Source organism: Harpia harpyja, chromosome 2 (genome assembly GCF_026419915.1).
Source record: "Harpia harpyja isolate bHarHar1 chromosome 2, bHarHar1 primary haplotype, whole genome shotgun sequence".
In the NCBI taxonomy this organism is placed as follows: domain Eukaryota; kingdom Metazoa; phylum Chordata; class Aves; order Accipitriformes; family Accipitridae; genus Harpia; species Harpia harpyja.
Genome location: NC_068941.1, coordinates 69893778 through 69901298, shown reverse-complemented (window position 1 = coordinate 69901298; position 7521 = coordinate 69893778).

Sequence of the window (7521 nt, the reverse complement as noted above, 5' to 3'; positions counted from 1 at the left end):
ATTGACCACCCACTGAAACAGGAAACATTTTAATCTACTTTTACTCATTTCTTAAACAACGTGCACCTTATTTTGCATCTTGAAGTAAAGCCATCAAGCGCAGTGATAATAACTGTGGGAAAGCAGTTCTTACAACAGAATCAGGGTAATAATTAATAGTCAGACATATCAGTACTTTATGGTTCCTCATTGTAACATTTCCTCTATGATCTATTGAGTTCTTACTCTCCTCTCTCCTTGCTCCAGGCCATATTGTGCCATTGTTTTAGGCAGATTCCGACAAAGATTTCTGTTTAACACTTGACAGCACAACATGTCCCGGCATATTTTCCCCCCTGCTCTTACCGAAAGATATTTACACTTTATTTATAATTATTTGAGTGTACAGAATTTTTCGTAAGTTATACAGAAAAAGGCTTGTGATTGTGTTACATATTACGTATTTGAAAACTATGCAATGTTTATCTATAAAAATGTAAAAAGGAACTACTGTATATTTTGTAATATAACTTTTCAAATTGTAACTGTGTATACTGCGTATTATGGAGGCTGTTGGCTCCATCAATAGGTTACGTAAAGATTGTTAGCAATGCAGAGACAGATTTCTTAAGGTAAAGATGAAAAACACCTACATACTTTCATAATATGGCTTAATGCACAAGGATATTGAACTCTACTTTTCTAAAAGATTTGAATTTTCTGTAATGAGGAATTTTGGAAATACAAGGTTTCTAAAATACTTTTTTAAACTCTTAAACACTACATCACATCTTTTAACTGTTTTGAGGACAGTATATGGCTTTATACTTTGTCATGAATATTCATCTTGTCTGTCCTTGTGCACTGAATGTAAAAATAAAGAGAAGTTTTAAAAAAATAAGATCTTTTAATAATATCTGTTTATATACATATCATAGAAGCTTGCAGAAAAATGAGTATGCAGATAAGTTCTAGTCTGAGCTGATGCAATGTTAGCATCAAGCACTAAAGAAAACAACTAGACACCCGTGTGTCCAATATTTTCACATGAATGAAAGATTTTCATGTGGAGAAAAATAAAAATAATTGCTCAGTGCAATTGTGTGGGTCAAGATATTTTCTGGCAGGGTTCTGCAGGCTGTCCTCAGTGAAGGTATGAATGGGAGCGCAAAGCCAGGGCTGTTGTAACAACAGGGTGCATGGTGAGTTACAACAAATCGTCTGTATCACTGTGCTAGGCCGGGATTCTCCCTACTACATGAAAGATGGCAAACAGAGTGTTTCCAAAATGCTCCTTATACCCCATGACCTGAATGATGTCTGACTTACAATTGGGCAAAAATATCCGTCTTACTCTTTTTTTAATCACCCGTGACCTATGGAGCTTAAAATTAAACAGAAATAAATAAATAAAAAGTACTCCTTAAATGCCTTAAAGATTATTTTAAAAGGTCATTAGAATTCCTAACTATGAGCTCAACAGTAGCTGAGGAACCAGCTGAGGAGCCCCAAAAGCAACTGTCATTCCCAGCCACACCATATTTTAGTGAAATGAAGATAGCAGAAATATTTCTTGTTACACAAATATTTATGCACTACAGTGTAAATGGTTGTCTTCTAAAAATGTAGTAAACAGTAAGCACACTAGGCCCATGATTTAAAACTTATAGCTTCTTACACCCATGCAGAAATACTGTAATTCTACATGCCGTCACCCTCCATGACTCACTCCCCATCAGGAATCAAAGTGCATGCAGGAAACACGCACGGGTTGTGCCATCCGTCTCTCCAATTCCCAACCCTTTGCAGAGCTACCTAGGGAAAAGTTCAGCAGTGCCTATCGGTATTTCACAGCAGGTATGTCACGAAGTGCTGCACTGATTAGAAGCCTTCAAAACATTCAAAATAACACTTCAGCTAATTGCCTAGTTGCTCCTGCGACTGGTCTCAGCCTCCTTCCTCTCTGCTTGCGACTTAACCGTGTTGTCCACAGCTCCTTCTGGTGCTCCTGTGCTTTTTTACCCTCTGCTGAAGTTTCATGTTCACTCCCCCAGTTTCAAATTCTTGATAACACTTCATTTAACTGCACCAGGGCTACCACTATGAAGGGTTCTCGTTAGTCAGAAATGCGGGTTAAATGCTTCATCGTCTCTTTCTTCAGCTTGCCACGTAGTGGTGGGCACCCGGTCAGGTCCCCAAGACAGCTGCCGGCCATGCCACTGAGAAAGGCTGTTCTCTGATTTACAGCAAATTATTTGGGGGTGCAGACTGGTGTGGTACCATTGGCAGTAGCTTAACCAACACACAATAGCAAAGGATCTGATCCAGTCAGTTAAAAATAAATAGTGAGTAATACTGAGCAAAAATACACTATTTCAAGAGCTGTGTAAGGGAGGATATACTCCATACACATGCCGAGGAATACCAGGCCACACTTCAGTTGCATAATTTCAATAGGCTGTGCTTCCATGCAAGCACTTTATCTGCATTCAGATGTTTTTTTTCTCTAGCTAATGGCCAGTCCTAGTGTTGCCACATGCCAAAGGCATGACACTGTATGTGTGAACCCACTCATGATATTTTTACAGTGAATACTCTGTAGATCTTAGTCCATTTATTACAATTCTACTACAAAGGAAACGCATGATTCATATGAGAGAGCTGAGTGTTTACTTTGCATATTGGGTAGTAATTATGCTGATTTTCATTGAGCTGTCCCTAAGCAGGTTTCCCCTAACAACTGAGATCCGAGTGTTTCAACGAGACAGAGAAACAGAGCAAAGGCTAGCATTAAAGTGTCACAAACATTCCGTCTTACTCAGCACCTGATGAAATTCCCTAATTGCCATTTACACTTTTGGGGTGTATCAATCTTTTTACAGAGCTCAACGTCTAAGGACACATTACCATGGCATAAACAATCAGGGTAATTACAGGAGAAGATATTTTGCAACCAACACCACAGTTGATAGATTGGGGTTTTTTTACACAATACAAAAAGCATAAATTACAGGACATGCAAACAACTTATGGACCAAATGCTGCCCTTGGTTAGGCAACATGCAACCATAATTGACATTAGGAATATTGGTGCACGTGTGAACTAGGATAGCATTAAGCCCTATTTATTTTAACTGACTAATGCAATGGCCTCTGGCACTGGATCTCAAATGGTTGCCAGCAGAAGGCTAGCTCTGGTGTTGCTGTATAATACAAACATATTGTATTGCCTCTTGCTTGTTGCTTCCAGCTGTTATGTTGCCTGAAAAGATATTCTTAAAGGTACCTTTCAGTGTAATTTCTCTGTCTTCCTCAAAGACTGTGCTAGAACACAGTCTCAAACACTCCCCAGCAGAGTGGGAAGCATATGGCTACTGCGACCTGCTGGGTGCAGGGCATCCTTTGGCCCGTGCTTGAGGACAGGTGTGACACAAGGAGCATTTCTGATGGAAATGGCAGCACAATGGCTCAGGTCATGGGCTTGTATGCTGGAAGTGAAAGAAACTTAGAAGGTCTAAGTGTGTCCTGGGGAAATCTGCCTGGCCAAAGGTGGCAACCAGGCTGGGCATGTCCTCACTGCCCTCAGAGCTGACACCTCGCGTGGAAAGGGGAAAGAGGAAAGGAGCAGGAAAAACCCAAGCAGGTCATGGTGGATCAGGTGGGATCCCATCTCTGCCTTCCATCCTGTGTGCTTGGAACCGCTCTTCTGCCCTTCCCTCAAACATGCCAGTGCTGCTGAACCAAGGAACACCCAAGGTGATATTCACCCAGCTTGGGAAAAATAGGGGCAGGGAATGATATTTTGTTTTGTCCCGTCTGTCCCCTACATTGCAAGCCTGGGATGCTGGGGTTTGAGGAATCACAGACAGAGCAGGAGTGGGGCTGGAGGAACAGAGCTCCAAAATCGGGCAGAACTTCTGGGGGTCAGATGACGTGAAATTGATACTGGGGCTGGGTGACAGGTTGGACCTGGTGGTTAGATGACTGCATGCACATCACAGCAGGCAGAGATCACTTTGGATTCATCATCGGCAATTTCAACACTAGCTTGAAATGCAGGGAAAAGAATCTGTTTTACTTCCTTTGGAGTAAAACAAAATGCCTGGTGAGCCCAGCAAGGCAGCCTGAGCCCAGGCTCATGGAGTTAGCAGTCCTTCTCTAGATACCTCATGGTCATGGATGTGACGGAGCACCTCCTGTCCACACCTCCTAGTCAGGTAGGAGACCACCAGCCATGCATTCACAATCTTAACAAAGCCCTCAATAAAGTGGACTCAAAGCATTCACTGAGGTTGCCGAGGAGAGAAAGCAACCTGGTGTTCAGGAGCACCCCATCATAAGGCTTCATCTTGGGCACCGCTTGGGGAGGGATGGAGGAGACCTCTCTCCCTCTGCAGGATGGCAGCCAGGCCATCTCTCCTCAGGTATACACACACATGGAGGGATGCTGATGAGTTGAGTGCAAGCACTGCGTGTTGGTATGTTTAGGACATATATCTGCAGCTGGAAGAATGACCCACGTGAAAAAGTAATGAGGCACCAGTGACTATAAAGCTGAGATACATACAGCTAGGAAAACAACACTGTCGAAATCAGTAACTGAAAAACAGTCAGATGGATTAATTGTGTGGGTCATTAAAGGTCATAATTAGCCCCTCCATAAAATGAGAGGTCTGGTTCCCAGGGAATTTGGAGGTTCTGCTTGTTAAGAAGTGGTCTGCTACTGTTGCAACTAGTTGTCCTGTGATGGGTATGGATATTGCCTGAGAGCAGCACAAACATTTCTCTGTTAGTAAAACTAACTTGTTCCCAAGCCATATTCAGCTGCCCCTCTTGGATGTGAGTCAGAGAGGTATAAGCCCTGAGAGGCAACTTTTAAAGCTGTTAAGATATCTCAGCCATGTGTGACAGGAATGAATTACAGTATACTGCAGTTTAGTGTAAAACTTTGGGGCTTTCTCACGTTGTATTATCAGCTTGCTGTTCAGCAGTGCCTTGCAGGGGAAGACGTGTTGCACCGTACTGGGAGGAACATTTGAAGCTACGTTTACTCAGCCATTGTCACTCTTAATTAGTAATGTTTCAGGACACACCACAGGGTAATTTTTGAATAAGAGTAATTAATAAGAGGTTCAGTCAATGAAAAATCTTACTACAGGCACACTATAGATAACATCGTGGAAGCTGTTCTGGGTCAAGTTTACCAGCTTACCCAAGCTGGTAAGAGCTGGAAGGATCACTCGGCCAGAGCATCCACAAAGGCAAAACATAACCCCTGTTTTGTGTTAGGGCAGTGAAGACTTGGGAGATATGTCAGAGTGCAACAGCCAGGTGTGTTCTCCTGGACCAGTCCCCGTACTTGCTTCACAAGCATGGTGGAGCTGTGGGGTCCCGAGGACACCGTGGTTCCTGGGGGTTCAGCCACCAGGACTCGGGGCTTGGGGGTGGCTCAGGCACAGGGCAGCATGCAGAGGGAGCTCAGGGAGGGCTCCCCCCTTTTTTGCTCAGGAGCAATTCAAGCCAAAGTGTCAGATAGATGATAGATCAGTTTTGCAAAATGCCTTGTTCCTCACTAGAGAGTGAACACAGTGCTTTCACATCAAGTTTAGCATTTAAAAGGTTTAGCAGCCTTTTAAAAGATGACAAGAGAGACTGGATGGTAGAATTCCTTCAGCATACATACAGCACTTTCAACAAAACAGACTATGGTTAATGGAAAATATCACTGTGCTGGGAATGAGTTTCCCATCTGACCAGTAGAAAGGGCCATTTCAGCACCATCTGTTGACATGTCCTGGCAATTCTCCTAGATGCAAATCCCAGAGGAATTTAAAATTGCTTCACCTGGGCCAGGTGCCTCACCTCAGGAACAGGCATTCCCATTGGCTTCTGTAGGGCACAATTTTCAAAGGATGCCTATACCTGAGCGTGCACGTTGTACGATAGACATTTCTTAGTCTTAGGTCTGCAAATGGCTAGTAGGATAACTGGTGCTGTGTAAGATATCACAAGCAGCCATTATAGTTTTGGGTTTTTTTAAATAACCACATGTATTTCCACACATGCAAACAAGAAAATGAAGTAGAAATGAAAAATAATAAATAAACACTCAAAATGTTACCTAATATCTATTTGGGTTACAAATGAACACCATTCAAGATGGCCTGGGGAATTCCCCCCCCAAAAGCTTCAAGCAGCTTTTCAGCTTAGAAAGGATGAGAAAAACTGCCATAGAGAGATAAAGTAGCTCAAACAGCTAAATCAGGGCTCCTAGGGCACAGCTAGTGATGCTTTAAAGCAAAAGGCAATGATTGAAAACAGCTGAAAAGTGACTGAAGAAAAGAAACCTTGCTGTAGGCAGTCAGCTTCTGGTTTAAGGGTATGAGCCACAAACTGCTATGTATTTAAGTGTCTGAAGATTAGTTTATGGTAGGCAAGGATTGTCTTGGAGACATGTAGTTTAAGACTGTGTTTGTTTAATGAGGAGGTAAGTGTTCAATTTTTTTATCATTTGGTATCAGTTTGTTGGTCTGAATCCACTATGCTATAGTAGAAGGGAATGAGGTTTCTATTCAGAGTGAGTATTTTCTTGAACCAGAGGAGATTTGTGGGAAGGGGAGGGTGTTTTTTCTTGGGCATATCAGTGATGTTCTGAAAGATGTACTCATTGGGGATCTTTTTGTTGATTGTTATTACAGGAGCGTTACCCGTCTCTCTCTCTTCCCTAAGTCATGAGCTAACTTCTGTGAGGGTTTTATGTACAATCAAAACTTGCTCTGCTAGCTGTGTAGCGGACCTGATGGATAAACATTAGTTAAGACTTTATCCTGCCTGTAGGAGAGGAAAGGAAAAAAGAGAAGTAGAGCAATAGATATCTATGTGTACTTATTGCTTATTATTGCTATAATGCTTTAAGAGGGATGGGTCAGATTTTTGTGCTTTGGGTGCTACAAAATACAGAGCAGAAGAAAGCTTTCTGAAGAAAGCTTGCACTTTTTGTTGTGGGGAAAAAAAAGACATAAAATGTGGCTAACCATCACTACATGATATGGACAACTTATCTAAAGCAATGTTGGAGGAACTGATGTGCTGAGAGTTTTAGTCAGGGATGGATAGAGAATCATAGAATCATTTAAATTGGAAAAGACCTTTAAGATCACCGAGTCCAACTGTAAACCTAACACTGCCAAGACCACCACTAAACCATGTCCCTAAGCGCCATGTCTATACATCTTTTAAATACACTCAGGGAGGGGATTGAGTGCACCCTCAGTAAGTTTGCAGATGACACCGAGTTGGGCGGGGGTGTTATCTGCTTGAGGGTGGGAGGGGTCTTCAGAGGGCTTGATGGGCCAAGGCCAACTGTATGAGATTCAGCAAGGCTAAGTGCCAGGTCCTGCACTTGGCCTTGTGTGTTTGCACTTGTTCTATCAGCATCCACCCCTCAGCAGTGCTTGCCCCTGTAGAAGAGGGAAACATGGGAGGGAGGGACCTGAATGAGGAAAGCTGTGAGGAAATTCCACCCCAAATCACCCTGATGCG